Consider the following 25,494-nt stretch of genomic DNA (forward strand, 5'->3'; position numbering starts at 1 on the left):
TTCAGTATTATGTTCATTATTATTATAACTAGCTGCTTAGAAGACGCAGAATTGCCTACTTGGCTTGCAACGAACAAAGCTGGACTGGTCCCGAGACACTGTGTAAATAATACTTCCATATTCTAGTCAGAGAAAGGGCTAGTCCTAATCAAAAACAACACCAGTTTATTAAAAAGAAAAAAAATGTAAGCAAGCAATCTTACTTGAAGGGCTGGTTCCCTTCAACCCTACAGCTAATATAACAAAAGCAAAACACTAACAAAAATAAAAACATCAGGGGGCTCCTGACTGGCCCAGTCAGAAAAGCATGCAACTCTTGATCTTGGGGTCATAAGTTCGAGCCCCACATTGGGTGTAGAAATTACTTAAATAAACTAAAACAAAAAGAATGAAACAAAAATAAAAACATCCTTGTCTTTGCCTACACCACTATAACATTCTCTAGGAAAGAAAAGAAATGAAAACAAATTAAAGGTGAAATGAAACAAAGCACGCTTATCGCAAACATGTACTATGTCCTAGGTTCCATGCTAGGTGCTTATGCTACAAGAGCCCCCAGGAGCAGTTTACCCTATTAACTTCAGTTGTTGTAGGAGGACATCGAGACTCAGAGAAGGCAAAGAATTTTCTCAAGGCTAGATAGTGAAAGGTCACGATTCAAACTAGGTTTTATTATATCAGATATCTCGATTATGTCCTCAATTTATCTTTTTAAAGAAAAGGCTGACAGGCAATATGGCTGAGTCATGCCAGAAGAGAACTCCTACCACTTCCTAGCTTTGTGAGTTTAAATAACTATGTCATTTGGCCGTGTGAGACTCAATTTCCTCTGACTAAAATAAAGAAATTATTCAAGGTTATCTCTAGAGACCCCTTCAAAAAAGGATTCTATGATTTTAAGCACTTTTAATTTCTACTACCAGGACCAATGCTATTTCCTTCCAAGTAAAAGAAAATTGGTCTCCTCAGATGTTACTCTTCATTCCCAGGCTTCACTCATTTTCTGATTTTTATTTTGCTCATCCCTCACGGTCAGTGAAATGACACCTACCTGTTCAATCTTGCCTGACTTTTGGAGGCTGAATTCAGATCTCTCCCTAGTATTCACCACATTGTGTATCACATGTGTTGTTGATAGGTCTCTCTCTACTGTTAAACTTAAGGTCTTTAAGGACAGACACTGTGCCTCAGTCATCCCTACAGCCCCAACACCCGGTGCTATCAGGCTGTCTCGCATGTGGCAAGACATAGAAAAATTGAGAAATGAACAGATTATCTATTTCAGCTTATAGGGGTTGACTATTTAAAAGCTAGAGATGGGGGAGAGTGCCTAGGCGGCTCGGTTTGTTAAGCATCTGCCTTCAGCTCAAGTCATGATGGTGGGGGGCTTGCTTGGGGAGCAGAAATCTCCTTCCCCCTTTCCTCTGCCCCCTCCCCTTGCTTGTGTTTGTGCACTCTCTTTCTCTCTCAAATAAATAAATAAAATCTTTAAAAAGCTAGAGATGGGGGGCCCCTGGGTGGCTCAGTGGGTTAGGCCTCTGCCTTCAGCTCAGGTCATGATCTCAGGGTCCTGGGATTGAGCCCCACATCAGGCTCTCAGCTCAGCAGGGAGCCTGCTTTCCCCCCTCTCTCTATGCCTGCCTCTCTGCCTACTTGTGATCTCTGTCTGTCAAATAAATAACTAAAATCTTTAAAAAAAAAAAAAAGCTAGAGATGGGACCTCTATGATTATTTCTTGTTACCCTCTCTTGGGTTCCCAGACACCAAGCACAGGTGTGATTACAGGAAAAGTCCCAGTTTTGACCCGATTTCACAAGGGAGTTCTAGAATGTAACTTATGCCTCAGAGTCCCTCTGGAATATAGTCAAAAGTTCAAGGGGTTCATATTCCCCTATCAGTCAAGTCTCTGGCTAAGTTGGAGGATGGTTGTAAATACCCCAGTCCTTCCAACCTTCATTATAGGCAAGTCAAGCAGAACCAGTAGACCAAGAACAGTGGTTCAAGAGATTCCCACTGCTGGCCTTAAATGCAATGCAGAGAGAAGAGAGTGATGGCTGTGAGCATACGGAACTGCAATCTGAGAGGGTCTGGGCTGAACTTCGACAGTGCCTGCTTTACCCTTTTCTCCCATTCTATTTCCATCCGAAAAAATATTATAAAGTCTAGTACATTTTGGATACACTGGTATTTGATTCCATATTTTATGCTCAGAAACATTAGCTCATACCACTCTCCTCCTTCACTAAACTATTTCATATGCCTTAATTACCTTGAAGTGCCCTGAATCATTTCACTGGAAGCAGTCTTCCATGTACATATAGTAATACCATTTCATTTAATATCCCAAACCCAGAAGACTTTTATATATATCTTTATTTATCTATATCTATATCTGAAGTGATTTAATAGCATTTATTCATATATGGATACATGGTATACTTTATAAAGAAACATATTGCTTTCTGCCCTATGTCTTCCAAATCATTCAAGGCAGGAAATGTTATTGTCATTTTACCTGCTTTGACCATAATATCTGAAGCCATTTGTGTGGGTATGTGATCAATTTGAAGTCGAATACACTGCCACAGATCATGTGTTCTGGATATCATAAGCCTGATGGAAATACATATAAAAAGTAGCAAGTGGTTTGTTTCTGTAGAACCATGTGCAGAGATCAAAAATTCACTAAGAAATAGGGCTTTTAACTCCTGAGTTCTCATCAGATTCCAATAAAACAAGCTTGAGGAGAGCAGCAAACTTGCCTAGATAGACCCACAGTGATATCTCAGGACCTCCAACCATGCCTGGCATGTAGTGGGATTTCAGGGCACATTCCCTGAATCAATTACAATTTTACCCACCTGAAATATTGTTCTGTAGTTTTATTTAAAATAGTTGTCAGCATGGAATGACTTCTGCACTCCCTTCTGAAAGTGGGTGAATTTCCATGGTGAGCAATTCCTCTATATACAGTTTGCAAATCATTTTGGGAACCTTCCAAATGAAAGGCACTGTATAAATATACCCTCCCACCGGCAGCCAGCCGGCTTTCCACCGGGGATGCATTTACATCACTTATGTACATAGTGTTTCATTTGGGGCATTGCTTTTATTTTTATGACCATAAAAGAAATATTCACAGTATGAACAATAATGTAAAGTGCATTCAAGAAGATATATATTTGTATATTTTTATGATTTGAAACTTAGAAATCTGAAAGAAAAGCAGGCATGGCATTTTTCTTTCCCATTGCTGTTTGCTTTTTCATAGCATTCTTTATTATTTCTGAAATTTATGGTAGAATTTTGCTGAAATGCTCAAGTCTTTGTCTACACATCATTTGAGAATATGTGGTAGTAGGTTCAAATGAATGTTGCTGGCAAAAGGTCTGAAAATGAAGGGTGCTTGATTTTGCATTTATTCATATCTGTAATAATAGTTTGCTTTAGTGTTGCCTTTTTGTGCATGGAGTCCTCTGTAAGGGGAAAAAGCGAACAGTAAGCAAACTTAGGTATAAAACATACTTTTGAAATAACTTAGCATGATAATGGGGACTTGCACAGAGAACAGAGAGTTTGAAAAGATGTATTTTAGCTTTTATAACTAAAGGGGGGCTGAATTCATAGAACAATACTAGAGAACTAGACTTTGAATTTGTCTCATACAGAAAATGTTTCATGAACTTTTGGAATAAATTACCAACACAGTTAAATCAAAACCTCGATAAATTATGTATTTACCTACACAATATCACCTGCATACCAAAGATGAACAGAATTATAACTCCTTAATTTATACACTTTCATAATTAATTAAACCTAAACAGAGTGAAATATCCCACATTAGACCTATTTTCCAGATATTCTAGCCTTAATTTCATTAGGTTTAATTTCATTAGAAAGGAGAGCTACTGTGAATATTCAGAGTATTTTCTGCATAACAAAACATCCAAAAACGTCAATTACATAAAACTCTTCCTCAAGGACAATTAAATGGAGGCTACCAATGATTAAAGGCAGAGTCAGTAAGAATTTGAGTTCATTTCCTGGGTTCACAATTCTCTCTCAATACATGCACAACCTGCTGTTTTCTCACTTTGTACTGCTAAAACAATGAAAGTGATTTTTGAAACCCTAGCTATAGGGTAGTCATGTTGGGAAATAGCTCGCTCAGGTTATTTGTGGCTTATAAAGGAGATGTTATTGCGTTCTCCATCTCCTCAGTCAGAATATTATTGTAGCTAAACTTTAATTTCATAGTCCCAGTAATACCAACTTTGTTTCATTAAAATGAATTTCTTATTTAAAATATCTTGACATTCTTCTTTTTTATTATAAGAAAATAAAACAGCAGTTCTTTCAGTTGAGAGAAGCTAGAAGCATGGAATTGATCTGCAGCCAGTTTTTACTACAAACCCCATAATGCTTTGTATTATAGCCTACAATCCCCACACTGCAGCACCAAACTTACTGTTAACCCTTGCCATACTGGAAAAGAAAAAGGACAGAACATCTGAAGAATTTTGTAACATGCAAAGATTCTGCTCGAATAGTAAATTATTAATTTTGGCAGTGTTTTCAGTTTTGTTGGCCTTTTCCATTTATGAATACATGCACTATTTTTTTCACCCTGAATGTAAAGTCATTTATTCTCAAACACTGTGTGCAGGTACCAACTCCCCTTGTCAAAGGCTCTTTTACACCTAGCATTGAGTTGTATAGTTTTTTAGCACCGCCCGCCCCAAACTTTGGAGGGAGGTCAGCTTTTTTCAGATTTTAAAATAAAGTCACAATACGTTATTTAATGCTCTAAACATCTGCAAATGAAAATTTGGTGAAGTAATTAAAATTCTTAATTAGATGCACCTTGCAGCTGCTGTTAGTCTTAATTGGCAATAATGCAGCTACATTTTGTTCTGACACATATCTTCAGAAGAGTTAGAGAACTGAAGGGAGGCAAGAGGAAAATGTTCCCACACAGTTCAAGACAGTTCGCACAAAGAAGATCCCATGGCAACAAACAGCGAGGCCCACAGTTGGCTCTGTAAGATCCAGGAATAGACAAGGCTTCACCTCGGATTCAAACAAATACTTCCCTTCCTGGATCTGAAGAGAAAGCATTTAAAATCATCTTTTGCAATAAGATTTAAATGGTCAAATGTTCACCTGCGTCTTTAATACACTTTTCAAAGCATCTGGAGAGTCTCTGCCTACAGCCCATGTCAAGGTAATAATCAGGACTCATACTCTGTGTAAAGTCACAAACTGACCGAAGCTTTGCAAATAAAGGACTTGATTTTTGTACCATATGGAGCTGGCATGGACCTTGGCAACCTGTATTTTTTACAGACAAGGAAACTGAGGCCAAGAGAAATTAAAGTGATTCCCTCGGGAAATTATGGCTACTTAATAGAAATTAGACTCAAATCTAGGATTTGAGCCTACAGTCCAGGACTTTTACTTCTAAACTTTGCTCGAAGCAATTAAATTTGTTAATTGTGCCCCTCCCAGTCCGCTTGAGGTCTAGTTCTTCAGTTAAATGGGTCAGCTGCAGGACTGTGATAGGTGTTGAAAATATAGCTCACCGGCTGTGAGAATCCGAGAATATACGTCCCCTTCACCTCGCTCCTCAGTTTACTCTGGACTAGAGCATGTGGGAAAGGAGCAAGAAGAGAACGACTGGCACACAGGAGGTTAATCTGGGTGAGTTACCACCACGGAAACCATGTCAGACTTGCCCGCACACTTTAACCAGATCTTCCCTCGCCTTGGATTGAAAACTTCAATATAATGCTCCTTCCTTAAAAATACAGTTTGACCGCCCTTCCGTCTCCCAGTCCCCGTCAGCCTCACCTGCGCCCCGACAGAGCTTGGCTTGCATTTGTTTAGCTAGCATTTCACCGAATACCTCCTGCACGCGTTTCCTTGATCTTCGGTTGTGTTTTACTCTCCAAGTTAAATGAAGACCCATTTATCCAGGGCCACGCTGCTTTACCTATTTATTGTTCTACGTGGGGCTTATCCTCTTACACCTTACATTACAAAAGCTTGGGGAGGTGGGTTAAAGTTTTCTAGAATGGGGGCTACAGGTGGTGTCTGGGAAAGGTGAAAGAATGGGGCGAGGGAGGGGTAGTGACTGCAAACGTGTTTCTCAGTCCTTTAAATGCCCTGCCCACCCCACTGTCAGAAACTAACACCGTGGTTGCGGCGTAGGCATTAAGCCTGCCCTAGAGTCTTGCTTTTCCGAGTGTGGTCCATACATCAGCAGCATTATGAAGGCTCAAGGACCAGATCATTAGAAATGCCGACTCTGAGGCCTCAGTCCAGACTTAACTGAATCAGAATCTACATTTTAACAAGACTCCCAAGTGATCATACCTACTTTCAAGTTTGAGTAGCACAGAATCCCAGGTAGGCACTATACTATCCCAAGGTAGTATAAAGGGCAAGGATCTTAAAATGCGCAAATTTTCCAATTTAATTGACCGGTACCTACTTGGTCCCTCTTTTCCCGTTAGGACTCCATCTCAGAATCCTGCAGCGAACTCGGTTACGCGGTGGAAGGGAGGAGGATCCTCTTGAGTCTCCTCCTCTCTGCGCCCCGCCCCCACCTCCACGCTCCCAGAGAACCATCCGCCAGCACCCTGCTCCCAAACCTCTCTCCCTTAGGGAAAATAATGCTCCTCCCCAAACTGAAAGTGTGGCGGCCAGGAGGGGTACTGCCTGAATGACTTACAGTTTACATATCAATACAAGCTGAAGCACTTTGCAAAACTGACCTTTAGAAACAATTATCACCTTTCCCCCAGAGGTTCGGAGCAGCCCCTCCCCTCCCCTCCCGCACCCGGCAGTCTTTAGCAATTCCGCTTAAAGTGATATTGAGAATGGTTCTGTGGGGGTGGGGTCGCAGGGACCGAGAGCGATCGCACGCAGTAACAAATGTGCTTTAAAGAGAAGAGATGAAAAGGAGCTTATTGTGAGCGTGTCAGTTTAGGCATCGTTCTCTGTACTTTTCTGCCTCCTGGAGAAATGGAACCCTAATTCTAAGGTGGCTAACGTGGGAATGGGTAAGAGTCCACATTTGCCATCCAGTTTTGCCTGGAAGGACAGATTCCCGTTATTTGAGGCCCCTCGGGGTCTTTTCCAAAAGATTTCCAGGCTACCCTCCTTCCTCTTTAGTCTTCGGAAAACTAAAACTCGCAAAGCGGTGGCGTTGTATGGATTGGCTAGTACTAAAATATCCATTGGGTGGCAGTAACACTATCCTCTTTATGACTTGCAGCAAACCCAGAGAATGCATTCAATCAAATGAACCGATCTTGTAGAAACACTGGAATCATTTATGCATTGCAGTTTCCCTTTCTTGTTTTCGCTCCTTCTTTCCTGGGATATTTTGAGTGGATTGTGGCTATTAATCAAGATCTCAAGCTATTCGTGGTTTCCTTGTCGTTTTCGCTCAGGATTAGCATCATTCAAGGCAAACGGAAAGCTGCGCTTTTTTTTTCCCCCACTCTTTTCTGAAAAATCATTTTTGGGGGCTGCTGAAGAGAGCTAGGACCCAGGAGACATCTTCCCAAACAGCAGGGGTTGTGTGCTTTCACACAGCAGTACTGTACAAGGAAAACCCCGTCGGATCTGTTATTGCGGGATACTTGTGAAATATACATAGGATTCTTTCTTATGGCTGCATCCCGGATCTGGAAATTTTACTTGGGGACCAAGAGGATCTGAAGGGCTACATGTATACAGAAGATTTGCAAGCAAGACTCCGGTTCTTGTCATAAAGCTCTCAGACTTCCTCACTTACCGGCCTTTTTCCTTCCTCCTTTAAAAAAAAAAATTCTTCCCTCTTTTTCTGCTCTCTCCTCTCTCAGTGTCTCCTTTTCTATCTGCCTCTTCTTTTTTCTCCTAGTCGTCTTTTTTCCCCTCTGCTCTGCACCTGGATTGTATCTTCACCAAACAATCGGGCACTTTGAGAACTAACTGGAGGCAGTCTTGTAGGGAAGAGCTGTATGGAATTATCTGCTTTTACGGTGAACTTGGCATTTGTGAATGGGTATCTTGTTCACGATATTAATTGCTAGCAAAAACAAGAAAAAGAACACAGGAGTAAAGCGTGGATTTTTCTGAATACGCATTGTGATGACCAGCAATTACCTTGCCGACTGATATCCAGGGGAGAATAATTTGGAAGACTGTTGTGGGTAAGGTCATTTTATATATGCAAACCCATCAGTGGTGTAAGCGAACTTGGGCGTTTGTAATGGGAATGGGTGAATTGGATGATTGCTGCATCGCACTGATGGCTGTGATGTGGCCGTTATTGGCACTGAATGGAATAACTGCAGTTGGGTGTGTTGGTGTGTGTGCGTGTGCGTGTGTGTGTGTGTGTGTGTGTGTGTGTGTGTGTGTAGGTCTGTATTCTGAGTGTAATTGAAAATAAATCAAAGCATCACTTCCCCCTCCAATTATTTTGATATGGAAGAGTGTCTTGAATTAATTCTGGGTAGATACTCTATTGTTTGGATGCAATATTTGTGGCTCCTGTGTTCTAGAAGGGGTAGCAGCAGTGAAAGGAACACTTACTGAAGAGCCCTATTTAAAATGAAACGAGCTACTCTTTATTCATTAAAAGAAATATGTTTTCAACTCAGTGCAGCATTCTGCTGCATTTCACAGCCGCAATGGGACCAGGGACATCCCACTTGTCAAGTTCTTAAACTTTAAGGTGATAATCATTGCTAATTATTCTCTAGGTTGTGATTATTGGAGATTATTAAGTACCCTGGGCTACTTTTTTTATCCACTGGATTATCGTTCGGAATGAAAAGAAAAGAAAAGAAAAAGCTGAAAAGATGAGCAAAATAGAGAATCGTGCAATATTATTTTAAATATCACCAAATGCTTTCTTTCTCAAGTTCAATAGCCCAATAATTTAATGATTTACTTAATACCCTAAATAGCTGAAGCTGCGACCCACGTGCAGGGGAGTTGAAGGTCTGGAAGCAGAGACCATCGTTTTATTGCAATGCAGCCAGCTTTGGAAATGCAGGCAATTACACACTTCCCTTAACCTTAAGTTAAGGATGTGTCCTATCTGCTACATCTATTTTACCCTTTAGTAAAAAGTTAGAGACTAGACCACGAAGGATGTTTAAGCATATTCCGCCTGGGAAATGGGATAAAAAATCAATATTGATGACGTGGTTCAGTGCACTGTACTGCAATGCTAAAGTCCCATATTCAGTACCTATGATGAGAGAATGGAGCATTTACATGTGTTATAAATCTCACCTGGTAGATTGATCTGAAGGGGAGAGGAGAAGATATGTGGATATGTAGGAAGATGGATGGAAGTCGTGCATAATCGGTGATTATGTAACTTCATTACATCAGCGAGCTTCAGTCAACGATAGTGAGATGAAATGATTGTATAGAGGGAGGCTCCATCACCCTGTTAACTTTTGAAGGCTTGTAACAGCAAACAGAGGAGGAGGAGAGCAGACAGAGATTAGCTCCGGGGGTCCTGTAAAGCTTGATCTCTGTGGCAAATTTAGCATGAGTTTTCTCATAGTGAGTTTCTGAGGGACAGCAGATCTATATAAGCTTTAGATCTGGACAGGACCAATTTTAGCCACACCCGTGGAGAGTCAAAATGAGTCCGCAATGTTTCACAAGTGCCCCATTGAGTAATTGGGGCTGATGATCCCAGCCAAGGTCATAGTTCTGTACCCTGTGATTGACATACATGACCCCAACTGAGCAGAAAGTTAAGTCGGTTGAAATGAAGACTGTGAACAGAATGACTATTCGGGGTCTTCTTGCATTTTGCCTGGTGGAGCTTAATGCAGATTTCAGCCTGGTGTTTCCCTCAGGAAAAACGATTGCTTCCACAGTGTGTCAGAAGTGAGTGTTTTGTACCTTTATCTTTGCCTTGACAGACCTATTTCTGGGCCATTTTAACCCTCAGGGAAAAGAGAAATAAAAACCTTCCAAGGTAATGATACCTTGTTAAATTAAAAAATAAATGGCAGTGAGTTCATTATTAATACAAATCTCAGAAATAAAGAGCAATCCATTTTCAAGTTTTACTTACTGAATGCCTTAAAGGACATGTTGCAGCTGCCTGTGACTCTTACCAGGAGATGAGATAAATGTACTGGGCTCGCTGTATAGAAGAGGGAATACTGCAGAATAAAATGTCATTTACCCTGATGTTTTATTTGGATTTGTGATTTTTTTTTTTTAAAGAAGATATACATCGGCTCCTTTCTGGCCTTCTAATGTTTCAGGATCTGTTCTTCCCTCATTAGATCCTAAATTCCCTCAAAAAGCAACTCTACTGGAATCCTAACACTGTGGAATTAAATCGTCTTTTCATCTACTTGTGCTATTTCCTATTTCCCTTTCTGTGTATTTTCCCAAGAAGGCTAAGGGACTTTTCTAGCATGGAGATGAGATGATTCTTTCTGTTTTTCCTGTGGAGTCAGGTGCAAGATCTAGACATCCACTAAGTAACTTTGCAAAGATCTGCTTACCCCAAATCAGAATGGTGGAATGGTGGAATGAAATTTTGAGCTCTGATATTCGAGAACACTGTCATATTTCTGCAGGGCATGCCTAAACATTGATATATTGTGCCAGTGGATTTGGAGGTTTGGTGTTCATATTGTGGAGAAAATCGGATGTGAAGTTAACTCCTGATTCCTTCCTTCAGGGGTCAGGGTAACACTATGGCTGCTTCTAGGCTGTTAGTCTCCAACTATGTGCAGAAATACAGTCCGTGATGATATTTCATGTACTCCTTATTGTAATATTTTATAAATGACTTCCTCATTTGTTTTCTGACCTAAGCTACACATATGTTACCAAACAGGGCAAATTCTGGAGGCTTTTTAAGCACTTAGGGGATAGAAATAATACTAGAAAGAAAAAGAAGTCTCTGAAAAAAGATCCTGACCATCAAACATACGTACCCGTGTAACTGCTGTCCTTTTACTTGAAGACCACATATATTTACATTAGGAAAGATAGTTTCAGTCATTTTAATGGCACTTCGTAACCTGTTACTTTCTTCTCATAGACGATTATGTAACTGAAGCAGGTGATAGCATTTTTCTTCCGTATCCTACAAATCAGTGATAAAAGCTTTGCTTAAAATAGGAAAGCCCTTAAACACCAAGTCAGTGAATAATTTAAAATACAGTACCTATTTCTCTATTTCGTTGCTCTTTTATCAGCCCAAGTTATGTAGTTAGATTAGAAAATATTTGGGGAAAATAGGAGAAGAAATACCATTTATAAATATGGAAAGTACTCCTTTTATTTCCTGACCAGTTGCTTCAACAAAGTCAACATGTCTCACTGATAAGTAATCACAATATTCTTCAAAGTAGGAAAAAATTTAGAAGAGATGTTTATTATGTTTACAATGTCTGTGAACAAATCGTATTAGTGTTGAAATGACTAATGCATAAAACATTTAAGAACAACCGAAATTTTAGGATTAATTTAAGATTTATATTTTGGATTCTTTCAGTCTGTTATAAACTGAAGTGTTTGGGACCTACTTTGTCTCACAACAGATACGGTCTTTGCTGTTTGGTAAATCTCATGTTTTTATAAAGCAGACTACTCTAAAATGTGTGACACCCAAAGCACCCAAGTGTTGATTAAAAAGATTTAAAAGTAGCAAGTTTTCTGGTCATGCTCAACTTACAAAATGTCATTGTAATAACAGCATTTGGGCAGTTATAGATAAGACTGTGTCAGCATTTTTATTATTAAATTCCAATCTTATTTCCATTAATTGTATCAGGAATGTCAAAGAGGAAGGAGCCCAGCTCTTGGAAACGTCCAGGTATTGTGGAATTTGGTGCCGAGTCAGAGGGCCCCCGTTGCACTTCAGGCTCTGTCAGTTTCCAGCCTTGTGACTCCTGACCCCGCGTTTCACCTCTCAGGATTCAAGCTAATCCTTTAAAATCAAGAATCCTTTAAAATAGGATGATTAACATTTTGCACTCGAGAAAGGAGATGTGTGTCTAAGGGCTCGCCATCCGGCCATGCAGTTATTAGAAACACATGCAATTATTGTTATTCAGGGTTCTCCAAAGTCGTATGAATTTAACAGTGCATTTTTTCCCTCAGACTCTTACTGTAAATCTTTATAGGCTCCCTCTAGTCCCAATTACAGTTTGCTGGTAGGTAATATTGTTCAGTGAGTAAGTAACAGACGAATTAAAGGCTTTGGTTGCTAACTTTCACTCAGTACTCCTTTTTTTCAGCAGTGCTCATATGGGAATGTACTTGCCTTAACTAACTAAAAAAACAGTTGCCTTTGAATAACATTCAAAGAATGGTAACTAAGGGTTTTGTGTGTGAGAGTGTTTTCAACTGATTACTTGTTGTTGTTGGTTTTTAATGCTCCTGAGTACTCAGGTGTTTCTGATTTTGGTACCAAGAGTACACAAACAAACGTTCACAAACCAACTTGATGCTACTACTTTAAATAAAAAGCTACTCTCTTTTGTCACTTTATTACCAAAAGCACAATGCATTTGAATACCAAGTATAATAGAGGGCATAAGAATACAAAAATAACAGTTCTGTTTTGGAAATTGCTCATTGCAATAATTATGAACGTTCTTTAGGGGGAGGCAATCCCCTGTGTGTCACCACTAACACTGAACTTCTTTAGGGTTTTTGTATCTTGGCATAAACATATTTACACATATAAGAAGGGCATAGGTGGTGATAGGAACTTCTATATATGTTTTTAAGCGACTGGATAATCAGGTAAAAGAGTAATTTATATTTTGGTGAAGGTAAAATTGGAAAATGGAAAGTTAACCCCGTAAATAAAAATAAATGTACATGGACTTAAACAACTTTCCTGCTAAAGCACAACCTTCTCTTTCTTAATTCCCAGTGTCTTGCTTTTTATGTTAAGTATCTCTGATATTTCTTTGTTTCAGAAGGATTTGAGCATGCATATTTATTTTATCTGACTTCACTGATACATACAAATAGCCAGCATTTTCTTGGTTTCCTCTATTTCAAAACTGCATATTCTCTTATGACTTATGGAAATGCTTCAGATTTGCTCAGGCATATTTACAAAGGAATAGTATAGGAATGTAGACTGTCTTGTTTATTTGACAAATTCTGCTAATCACCTTACAAATATGCTTTTAATTTTCATCCAGAGAACGCCACCCTGGAGTATCTTACACTGCAGACAGCATTCCATTACCGGCCAACCACATAGCTCAATGGATATTCCCTTGCTGCTTACCCTGACCATTGGCTTACAATGAAAGAGCCTTAACTGACAGGGTTTGGGGGTTTTTTGTGGGTTTGGTTTGTTTGTTTGTTTGTTTTTGTTTTTTTTGGTTCCCCTGTGTAGAAACAATATGCAGGTGTCAAAACTCTAAGACTCCTCGGACTTTTAGCTTTAGAGAAGGGCTGACTGACCAGCCTGGTGTTGCTTGCCTATCACATGATCTGAAATTGCTGAGCAGTGAACTGTGGATAAAGCAGAGGGAGAAAGGAAAGCACTTTTAATATTTTTCTTCTGAAAATCTGCTCTTTCCTCTTTTCATATCAAAGCATGCAAAGTAATTTTTCTCATGATAGGCTATTCAAAGACTGGGTTATCGTTATTATTTTCATACATACAAAATGCAACAAATGGCACTGAGCTTTTTTTTCCATACAAGAGCTGCATATCTAAGAACATATATTTAACAGTAAAATTAGATTGCATTTTGCAATATTTCCTAAGTCAGGAAATAGCATGTGGAGTTTAGACTCAGCAAAAAAAAAAAAAAAAAAATGCAATGGACTGTGAATTGTGATCATATAATTATAGACTATCACTCTTTCAATATGTTTGTTAATTATGTAGCTTACACTTTATGTGAATTATAATTATAAATAAATCATGGTATGAATAATCATAAAATTATTCATAGCAGTTTATTTTGTGATGGCCTGATCGAAGTGAACTAATTGGTAGGTTCTTGCCCTATCAACATTTCCATGTAATACAACTGTGAATTAGTATAGTGATCTTCATCATTTTCTGCTATAAAGTTTTCCTTTATAATTAAAAAAAATTGGGAGGCCACGTGATCATAGTTGTACTTTCAGTGTCAGTTGATTGAACAAATGCATAATAATAATAATGATAATTATGCATGTGATCAGTCTTTTAAAAGTGAATTTGACTGTGTATAGTCACAACAGTGTCTATTTTCATCTTTGAAATACATTATTTATCTATATAAAAAAATTCGGTGTATGTTCTAGATTCTAGCCCTCTTGGAGTAACTGCTGCAGCTCTGGTAAATAAAAGGTCTATATGTCTGTATTCAAAATACTTCGTTGCATATGCATGCAACATGTTATCTTACATACAAAATAGAAAGCAAGTGCATATGATGGTGAAATGTGGATCAAAGGAATTAGATTTTTGGATGTGTAGAGTTGGAGTATCTAATTTCCTAAGAATATACATTTAAAATTCCAACACAGGTTAGTTCACTTTCAAACTTTAACATTGAACTCGTATAACATAAAAGTGTCTGCTGTTATGGAATATTTGCATTTTAAAATATAAAATAAACATTTTATTTTATTGCAGTCAAATGGAAATGAATTATTACAAATGTAGCCAGAGCTGATTATGGCAGCCTCACACAAATATAGCAAAATTACGTGAAGTGTAGAAGTATACAGATGCCCCATTATGTCATTTTAGCCAACAAGGAAATTTTGAACCAAAGGAATGAAATTAGGTTCCAAGATCTCACAATTCATTTGCTCTCTCTCCCATGATATGTTATTCCACTTTTCTGACATGATACCAGCCTTCGGTTGAGTATTTTAGTTACGTAGCGATGTATCCAGCCATAAGACATTTTTTTAGTAGTGTGAAGCATAAGAAAAGTAATTGTTCTTGTTGAAGCCAATTTTAGTGCATCTCATAGTGCATCTTTTGGCCTCTCGCTCATTTAATTGACTTGTGATCACTCACATGGCAACCCCACTTGGAATCTGCGGACTTTACTTTTCCTATATGCACACCATACACTCTTGACCTCATTTGCTCTCTGGAGACACAGGACAGGAAAAGTTGGAGAAATAGGTCACTGGTGGGGCCCCCTTGCTTTTCCATACTGTCCTCTTTGCCGTTAGCTTTCTAGCTCCCCACCTGCAAGGAATTGCTCTTCTTTGGAGCCCCTCCTTTTTCTTGACTTTCCCACACATTCCACAGTGGACGTCTCTGGCTTTTAGGATTCTGTGCTGTCTTTTTGCTTCCAAAGTCATCCCCCTAGGGGTCTTATCAAAATATCTTTTAGCTACATTTGACCCCCTCTGAGGAGATGGAATTCCATATTTCATTTCTTCACCAACAGGGTCACTCTGCTTATATAGACAGTAATAATAATAATAATAAATCAATTTGGGAATAATGATGGCAATATTATTTATCCGGTTTGGCGAGGTACCACCACAGAGCTACTAAGTGAAGGAGATACAGCCAGATGGATCTCTGATTTTTGTTAAGATATATAACATATGAGCCATTGGTAATATGCTAAAGGACAAAGTTGGGAATAATAGGCTTCATCCCTTCATATTTGTGTCTTTTGAAGAAAATATGCCATTATTTTTTTTTTTCCTGATCCGGAAATAAAATGGCTTCAGTAGATTGGATTGCAGCTGATAAGGTGGACCGGGGGCTGTGGAGGATCTTGCAGTGCCCTCGTCTTCCTGAGTAGGCGGCTGTCGAACTTACCTGTTTGGAGAAATGACATTTTCCCTTCCTGGATCTGAAGAGAAAGCATTTAAAATCATCTTTTGCAATAAGATTTAAATGGTCAAATGTTCACCTGCGTCTTTAATACACTTTTCAAATGACACTTCACCTCGGATTCAAACAAATACTTCCCTTCTTCTTATTCTGGTTGGATCTTGCAGTGCCCTCGTCTTCCTGAGTAGGCGGCTGTCGAACTTACCTGTTTGGAGAAATGACACTGGCTCTGGGTACCGCAATGTTCCCAGCCTTTTGCCAACTTTATTTCAGAAGGAACACAGTCAGAGGAGCTAAACACAGCAGTAAAAATGGAAAGCCGAGCAACTTAAAATGGTATCAGCTATTTTGTGTAAACAAAGCTTCATGTGGCCAAGGGAGAAAATTTGAATGTAACAAATGAATCTGGTGGCTCCCAGTGCTAGGCTTTTGAATACCCCTGTTAAAGCCCCTAATTGTTCCCACCGTGACTGAACTCCTGAATGGTACTCAAGAGGTTTCCAGAGCCAGAGTGCGTAGAGTAAATGCATTCAAGAGGTCTCTAGGGGGTTTGGACTCTGCTGCTTTCCCTTGTCGGGGTTCTCCTCCAGGCCCATAATAACACAGTCACAGAGCAAGCCGCTCGCTTCAGTGGGTGTGCTCATCACAGTGAGCGAACAGTTTAGCTTAGCTCCAGGAGTCCCGTGCCTGTCTGTTTTGTGTTTCCAGGGTCCAGCATTGTGCATAGCTTAGAGGAGGTCACCAGTACACCATTGTGACATGAACAAATGCTGAAGCATTTAGTGACAACAGATCAGTTTCAGGTCAGAGTTCTCGCAACCCCATGATGCATGAAACTGCTGATTTAAGAAAACCATGAAAGAAAACTGAGTAATAAAGGAGAAAGGATTTGTATTAGTAATTTGTAATCTACAAATATAGAGAAAAAATGGTTGACCCTTCTTTCTTCATTCCCTTCCTCCCTTTCTTCTCCTTCCACCATAAATATTTGAGTGCCTTCAGTGTACAAGGAGATTTAAGAGTATGTTCAAGGGATATTGAGATGAGGGATGGCATATACTGGGGCCCAAAGATGGCTAATCAGGGGTAGCAGTGATAAACAAAATCATATATAGTTGTAATTCATGATAGTCTACTTTGTGTTCTTCCGAGAGAGGTGTCAGGTATGGTACAGGCTTGGAAAAGGGTCAGAACACGTGCCCTTGGAGGGGGTAGGAGAGGCTTGTTAAAGGAAGTGAGGTTTACCTAGACTTTAAAGGAGCTCACACTGGTGTGGAAAAGAAAAAACATTCCAGGCAGAGGAGAATCAAGAGCAGAGATAGCATAGTATCATGGGGTACATGTGTCCAAGTCTGGCATCCAGGAAGAAATAGAATGGGGTTTCATGGGCATAAGGAAAACAACATTTATGACCTACTCAGATTTGTACTTTAGGAAGAAGAGGAACAATTTAAGATTCTGTATCTCCAGGGTACCTTTGATTCCCAGTTTTGTGAATTTCCCAAGGACTCCCAAATTATATCTCTATTACAAATTTCTTTGTGTTGAACCCCTGTTCTCCAACAGCCTTCATGGGCTCTCTTCATTTCCTTTTCTCTTTCCTCTTTTCTAAGACTAAACCACTGTTACCGTGCTAGATAAATACAGAGCCAAAGTTTAAAATTAACTTTTTTTTAAAGCAGAAGGCAACATTCTATAATGGAATGTATCCATTCAAACTCTCTTTGCTTAGTTAGAAAGTTGCCACCCACCCTAGCAAAAATGCTGTGGTTTATATGTAACTCTTCAGTGAGAATGTTTGGCAATTCATTTGGGAAGAAGGGGAAGTTGGAAAAGGCAGCTGGGGAGAAAAAGAAAAAGGAAAGTGCTTTATGTAATGTAATGGCTAGGTAGAAATATAAATTCCAAAATGGTTTTGTATTAAGATCATATAGAAAAAGAGTATTGCTTTGGAGTATAATATACATTCTGTAATAAGAAAATAGGATTTGGGCGCCTGGGTAGCTCAGTCCATTAAGCATCTGCCTTCGGCTCAGGTCTCTGTCCTAGGGTCATGAGATCAAGCCCTGCATCAGGTGCCCTGCTCAGCAGGGAGTCTGCTTCTCCCTCACTCTCTGCCACTCCTCCTGCTTGTGCTCTCTCTCTCAAAAAAAAAAAAAAAAATCTTTAAAAAAAAGAAAATAGGGGGCGCCTGAGTGGCTCAGTGGGTTAAAGCCTCTGCCTTTGGCTCAGGTCATGATCCCAGAGTCCTGGGATCCAGCCGCGCATCAGGCTCTCTGCTCAGCAGGGAGCCTGCTTCCTCCTCTCTCTCTGCCTACTTGTGATCTCCGTCTGTCAAATAAATAAATAAAGTCTTAAAAAAAAGAAAAGAAAATAGGATTTATTCCTAGCGAATATGAACCATTTTGTTAATTTGCAATAATTATAACACTTTGAAATTCTAGGACATCAGAAAGTGATCTTCCTAAAATGAAAAACCCCTCATTTTAGCTGAGTTTAAATTCTTTCTCTTGCCGAATACTTTGTTTATACTTCTACTACTTAGAATGAAACAAACCCATAAGGAGTGTTTTCTCCATACTTTTTCTGATCATTCTATACTGGAAGTTCTACTAAGTTGGGAAATGGCCAAACACTGAACATAAAATGAAAAGGAATACAATTTACTTAGGCATGAGCTAAAAATTATGTGCATGATCATCAGGATTCATCTAAAAGAACAAGTAACACAGTCTAATTGTCAAAACTCAGTCTGTTACCCTGAGGATTTGGATTCTGTGGTGGAATGGAGTGTAGGAATTTGTTCTTTTAAAAGCTGTTGAGGTCATGGGCACCTGGGTGATTCAGTGGGTTAAGCCTCTGCCTTTGGCTCAGGTCATGATCTTAGGGTCCTGGGATCGAGCCCTGCATTGGGCTCTCTGCTCTGCAGGGAGCCTGCTTCCCTTCCTCTCTCTCTGCCTGCCTCTCTGCCTACTTGTGATCTCTCTCTGTCAAATAAATAAATAAAATTCTTAAAAAAAAAAAACTGTTGAGGTCAGTGGAGTGCCAAGGTATGCCTTGGAGGGGTTTCAGTGAGCCCTCTCAAATCTCTGTTGATATTCCCTCTCCCCCCACCATAATTTCTGATGGATTTTGGATGATTTCTCAATATCTTCCAGAGTGCACAACAAACTGAGCTTTAGCTTTCAGGTTTGAAGCCCTTGCCATCCACAGTGGCACAAGCTAAGACCTTCCTGTGCTAAAATGTGGGTGTGACCATTCTCTCAGATGATCATTGACGTCCAGTATGGCTTATGTTGGCCCTTGGTCACCACTGTTCTTTGTTCCTGTTAAATTAGCAGAATCACTCCTTCCAATATGCCATTAATTGATTAACTCTTTCATGTGAATGAAAGAAATATTTGAGGGTCCTGTGTATTATAACGATTGTGCTTAACACGGGCTGAAGATGTTAAAGAAAGTTCTTAACATCAAAAGTTTATGGGCTAAAGACCCCGGAAAAATGCGCTGTAACCAAATCAGAAGAGACCCCAAATTGTGGGGGGGAGAAAGGGGATAAAAACAGCTTCTGAAAAAAAAAGAAAAAAAAAAAGAAAGAAAAAAATTTAAAAAATAAAACAAATAAAAAATATAAAAAAGAAAGAAAAAATATATAAATTTAGATGAACTAGTCAAAAAATGTTAAAAAAGAAAAGGGTAAAAGTTTAAAAAAAATTTAGCAGAAGAAGAAAAAAGAAAAAAGAAAAAAAATTGAAAAAAGAAAAGGATTGGGAGAGGGGGAGCGGGCTATGGACATTGGGGAGGGGGGGCGAACCATAAGAGACTATGTACTCTGAAAAACAACCTGAGGGTTTTGAAGGGTCAGGGGTGGGAGGTTGGGGCAACCTGAGGGTTTTGAAGGGTCAGGGGTGGGAGGTTGGGGGAACAGGTGGTGGGGTAATGGGGAGGGCACGTTTTGCATGGAGCACTGGGTGTTGTGCAAAAAGAATGAATACTGTTACACTGAAAAAAATAAATAAAATGAAAAAAAAAATTATTAACCTCAAAAAAAAAAAAGTTTATGGGCTAGTGGGGAAAACATCTATGTTCAGTTGGATTTCCTAGAAACAGATGGTTTAGTTGCTTCTGAAGCAGAGGAAGAAAGCAATTGGGGTGTGTTTGCACCTGAGGCCCCAGCAGATCCCGTGGGTCTTTCACAGTTGTCCACAATTGAGTCAAGGGTCAAGACTTTATTCCCCCATCCAGCAGTTGCTGGCTGCGGGCTGCCCCATGGAAGGTGGCATAACCATGAACAAGACAGCTTCCTGGGGCTAAGGGCAAAGCCCAGTGAGGAAATCAGCTGTGAGCTGTCGGCAGCAGGATGGGTAGGGCCATGACAAGGGGAATGGAAGCTATTTGGAAGCTCTGACAAGGACATTTTATTCCTTTCCTCTTGAGGCATACTGTAGTAATGCTGTAGAAAATTACTTAAGAAATACTATAAAATATTAAATATTTGTTAAAAGGGGTAAAGATACTAAATATTATTGAGTATGAGGGTTTGCTCTATGTAGTTAAATTTTAGAGACTGGTTTTCTGAGGAATGTAGTTGAATCCATATTTTAATTGCTCCTGTTCATAAGTTACTAGATCATCAATATTAATGAACATCTCCTATGTGTCCTGGACTTCCGTAAGGAGAAAGGAAGGAGTCAAAAATCCAGGCCTGGAGTTTTTACACAGGACCTGTTTTTCTATGGTTTATGTGCTTGATTCCAAGGTCAAAGGGAAGAGTTGGTGGGAAAATTTGAATAGGAATGAACTTAGTACACCTCCTTACAGGTATATAAAATCTCTCTACTACAACTCAAATAATTATGTTACCTCATATTCACTTTAACCAACAACCAGGCTATTTTTCTCTTCAGTTGACCTGACATTCGACATTCAATTCAGTTCAACCAATACTCCCAGATTATGTACCTTCACGCTAAATGCAAGCACTAGGCTAGAATGGGCAATTCACTCATTGCCAAAGTAAGTAAAGGTGTAGATTGCTAAGTATTTTTAAAGATTTGTCTTAAAAGAAGCAAGTAGTTCTTATCACCACCATTAAGTCTGCTCTTAGAATACTGGATCCATATCTTCTCTCAACCTAGCATGTCTTTGGTAATTAGAAAATTTTATGGTCATTTTCAAAGACCAGGAATTTAATCAAGATGACACTCCTTTTCTATTACAGCACTCCCCTTGTGTTTATGGATGTAAATGTTTTATTTTTCAAATGCATATTATTAAGCTTATTAAGGGGATTCAGCATCTCTATATATTGACTGTACTTTTTTAATTCACCATAACTTCAAGGCTTCAGGCTCATAAGTTATTCCATTTTTACTGTTTGTATCATGCTATTTGTCCACAGCACACTTTTCCTTTATCCTACTAGAGTTGAGTCAATTGATTTTAGTTTTGCCACACAATGTATCACATTTCTTAAAGTAGGTAAGTCATGGAATTTTAAATTTCCTACTCAGGAGCTATGTAGGTGGTATGGGAGAGGAGTGATGCCTAGTGGAACAGACTGTGCTTCAGAAACTCATTAAACCTCATCTACATTTGTAAGTAAAAAAATAGAATTACTATTTCCTATTTCCAATATTAAAGTTAGCTTTAATTTGTTAAGATCATAATCAGAGCAGGTGTGGATTATTGCTCTAAGAATCTTCCTTGGCCTTACCCAATTTCTTGGAACCAAAGATTCAAATCCTGGTAGATTTAAATTCATTTTGTATTGGTTTTGGTACTCCTGCTAACCCAATCTTATTAGTCATGTTATTTGTTTTAATGTTACTATGGCTATGATTACAAAAGTATAAAAAGAAAATACATATGATAAAATCTCATCGTGTGGCTTCAGTCCAGATTTTTGGATCTGAAGGATATTAAAAAATTGAGGGTTCATTTTAACTTCACTAGAATCATTAGTTAAGTCATGGATGTTAAATAGACCTAGCTATTACAATTTAGTTCCACTCTAAGAAAGAATTATAGCCCTCAAAGCATATATTTGTATTTGCACAAAATTTCTTTTTGAGAATCTCGAAAGATATATGGAAATTATTTAATACTAAAAGATAGTCTCTCAGAAAACTTATTTGTGTGAGACCTGTTCTAATTTTATGTTTGGAATATTCAAGTGTGGGATAGCTTAGGACAATCCACAGAATATATTGAATCCCAAGTCACTGTCCAAAGAAAGAGCAAGCTATGCAGACCAAAACACCAGTCTTTGAATATAATAAGCTTAAACCCACAACTGCATGGCCTCTGACAATACTATGAAGTTTACAGACTTTGCCTGTGATACTCTTCTGCCTCAACTTAAGCAGCTCTCTATCTCTTTTGACCACCATGAGCTAACTGAAATAACTTTGATTTCTGAATGTTAAGAGTTCCCCACCATGGAGAAGAGTGTTCTCCTAAGAATATTATGTGCTCCCAAGTCACTGCTAACTGTGTCTTTTTCTCATCAAATTTACCACTTAAAAAATTTGCTTCCTCGGGGCGCCTGGGTAGCTCAGTGGGTTAAGCCACTGCCTTCGGTTCAGGTCATGATCTCAGGGTCCTGGGATCGAGTCCCGCATCGGGCTCTCTGCTCAGTGGAGAGCCTGCTTCTCTTCCTCTCTCTATGCCTGCCTCTCTTGTGATTTCTCTCTGTCAAATAAATAAAATCTTTAAAAGAAAATTTGCTTCCTCCCTGACTTGCATGTAAGTCTGTGAGGGTAGGACTTCAGCTGTCAGGGTCACCACATATCTTTGGTGCCTGGGAGAGTCCATGGCCCCTAATATCACTCAATAATGATCAAAGAAATGGAGGAAGGGAGGGAGGAAGCAAAGAAAGAAGGAAAGTTCTCCAGAGGTATCCTGGTCTCAGCAAGATTTAAAAAAAAAAAAAAAAAAGGAAGAGGAGTTTGTTGAAATAACACGAGAAGCCCAGTTTACTACATATAACAGAATTCATGATGAAGTATTATTTATGTAGTAAAGGTAGTGTTTATTCCATCACTTAGGTCAGAGCACAGGCTCCACCACATGCTTTGAAATGTCAGGTCAGTTGATACAACACCCTGAAAGCCAAGCTGAGAGCTTAGAACCTCCAGCCAAAGGTTTTGGTTACATCAATAATGCAGAAAACAGTGTTTTAGGACCATTAACCTGATAAATATTTTGAAGGTGAGTGAAACAGAAATGGACTGGAGCTTATACTTAGGTAGCTACTGCGTTTTTATAAATTACAAGGTGATGAAACTCCTCATATTTTTTTAGCTTTGTGACTTCTTTCTCTATAATTTTTCCCCAACATGTAAGTATTAATTAAGAGGAAGTTTTTAAGAAATCATTGAGGGGCACCTGGGTGGCTCAGTCAGTTAAGTGTCTGACTTAGACTTGTTTATGATCTCCAGGATTCTGGGATCAAATGCAACATTGTTGGGCTCCCCACTCAGTGGGAAGTCTGCTTGTCTGTCTCCCTCTCCCTCTGGCCCTCCCCCAGCTCATGTGTGTGCAAGTGTGTGCGTTCTCTGTCTCTCAAATGAATAAATAAAATATATTTTTCAAAAAAACAAGGGTGCCTCAATTTTAAAAAGTTGAATTTTCATCTTCACTCTTCTTAGTATTAATATATTGTCTCCTAATTGCAGAAGATCTCATGGTATACTAGAATTGCCATTAGGATCAGGACAAGTCTGATTTCCAATTTTGGCATTAACATCTACTAGCTGTGTGACCTTTGACAGGTCGCTTAGTGTTTCAGAGTTCGGGTTTCCAGATCTCTAAGAGAAAAAAAAATGCCTACATTTAGGATTACTTGGGGAAGTAAAAATAATGTTTAAAAACTTATAGTGCAGTGCTTGATAAATATATATATGGTAAATGGCAATCCTTATTATTTTAATATTTTCACATGTGTTATGTTATTAAAATACAGCAGTTAAGAACATTATATAGTTTTCTCACCATACCCAATGGTTGTTTTTCCATCCTTATCTTTTTTTTTTTTTTTTTTTTTTTTGACAGAGAGAAATCACACTAGGCAGAGAGGCAGGCAGAGAGAGAGAGAGGAGGAAGGAGGAATCTCTCTCCGCAGAGAGCCCGATGTGGGGCTCGATCCCAGGACCCTGGGATCATGACCTGAGCCGAAGGCAGAGGCCTTAACCCACTGAGCCACCCAGGCGCCCCTTTCCATCCTTATCTTAATTGATCTGTGAGCAGCATTTGAACAATGGATCATTCTTTCTCCTTGGTCCCTTTTTTTTCACTTGGCTTTCAGGATAACACAATCTCTTGGTTTAAGCTCTACTTCATTGGGTGCTTCTTTTCAGTCTCCTTTGCTGGTCTCTTCTCTTTCCTCTTCTTCCTGTTGGAATGACCTATGGCTTAGCTCTCAGTGGTCTTCTCAGTCTATACTTACTCCATTCGTGAGTTCATCAGCCATTTGCATGGTTATAAATACCATTTTTGTCACCATTTTTTACACTTCTACCCTCACCTTGGTCTCTCCTAAACCCTAAACATGTACGTCCACCTGCTTATCTGACATCAACACTTATTTGACATTTGTCAGTTACCTTGTCCAAAACTGACTTCTCTTTTCCCCCCACTCTACTCCATGCTCCCGGCTCAACTGATGTCAGTTTTATCCATCTATTTGTTCTGGCCAAAAATCTTGGAATCATTCATCATTCCTCTCCTTCTCTGACATACTACATCCAATGGGTCATCAAGGCCTACTAGTACTATCTTTACACATATGCAGAATTTAACCACGTCTCACCATGTCTACTACTATCACCTTTGTTGGAGCCTCCATCATCTCTTTCCTAAATTGCTTCAGTAACCTCCAAACTGGCTCTGTGTCTCTGCCATTGCCCTCTACAATCTGCTCTCCATACAGTAACTACAGTTGTCCTTTGAAAATGGAATGCAGACCACGCAAATCTTGCTAGTTTTACTGAGTCAAAGCAAAATATTTGTGATGGTCTAGAAACATGGACTACATTAATTCTTTGACTTCATTTTCCCTACTCATCAAGGTTTTTTCAACTGTCTTATTTCTGTCTTCAACTTGATATTCTTTGAACATGACAGGTAAATTTGCACTGGCTGTTCTCTTCATCCAGAGCAATAGTCCCCAGAGGTCTCAAGGCTCACTGTCTCACCTCCATTTTTGGCTTTTATTTGTCATTTTGGCATTTATGTGTCATCTTCTCCATGAGACCTACCCTGATCACACCCTCTAAAATTTTAACACACCCTCCTCCACACTCCTGATCTCCTTGTCACCTTTCAGTGTAATTTTTTGGGCATTTCCTAGCCTGTAACATATTTATAAGTTACTTCTTTATTATACTTATTGGTTATCACTACAATTTTAGCTTCACAAGAGCAGGAATCCTCATCAATTTATTTTACTGTGATGTCCCAAGTACCAAGAAGTGTAAATTTGGTGAAAATGTACAAAATGAAAAAATATCGTTATAAAATGGAGATAATAATCATCCATACCTATTGATACCATTGTGAAGATTTAAATAAGATGGTGCAGTTAAAGTATTCAATCCCGAGGCCTGGCACATATTAGTGTCTCACAGCAGTTAACTCACATGATATACTCCAAAATCCAAAAGTATTACAGCTTT

General features: G+C 39.1%; 1 protein-coding gene across 1 annotated transcript in view; it reads left to right on the forward strand.

Moving 5' to 3' along the window:
- Positions 1–7,592: 7,592 nt before the first annotated feature.
- IL1RAPL1 (interleukin 1 receptor accessory protein like 1) overlaps positions 7,593–25,494 on the forward strand; it is a 1,490,530-nt gene continuing 1,472,628 nt past the window's right edge. The window contains exon 1 of the mRNA XM_045995419.1: positions 7,593–8,204. The gene's annotated coding sequence lies outside the window, so the exon portion shown is untranslated. The remainder of the gene's footprint in view (positions 8,205–25,494) is intronic.

Source organism: Meles meles, chromosome X (assembly GCF_922984935.1).
Source record: "Meles meles chromosome X, mMelMel3.1 paternal haplotype, whole genome shotgun sequence".
NCBI lineage: Eukaryota > Metazoa > Chordata > Mammalia > Carnivora > Mustelidae > Meles > Meles meles.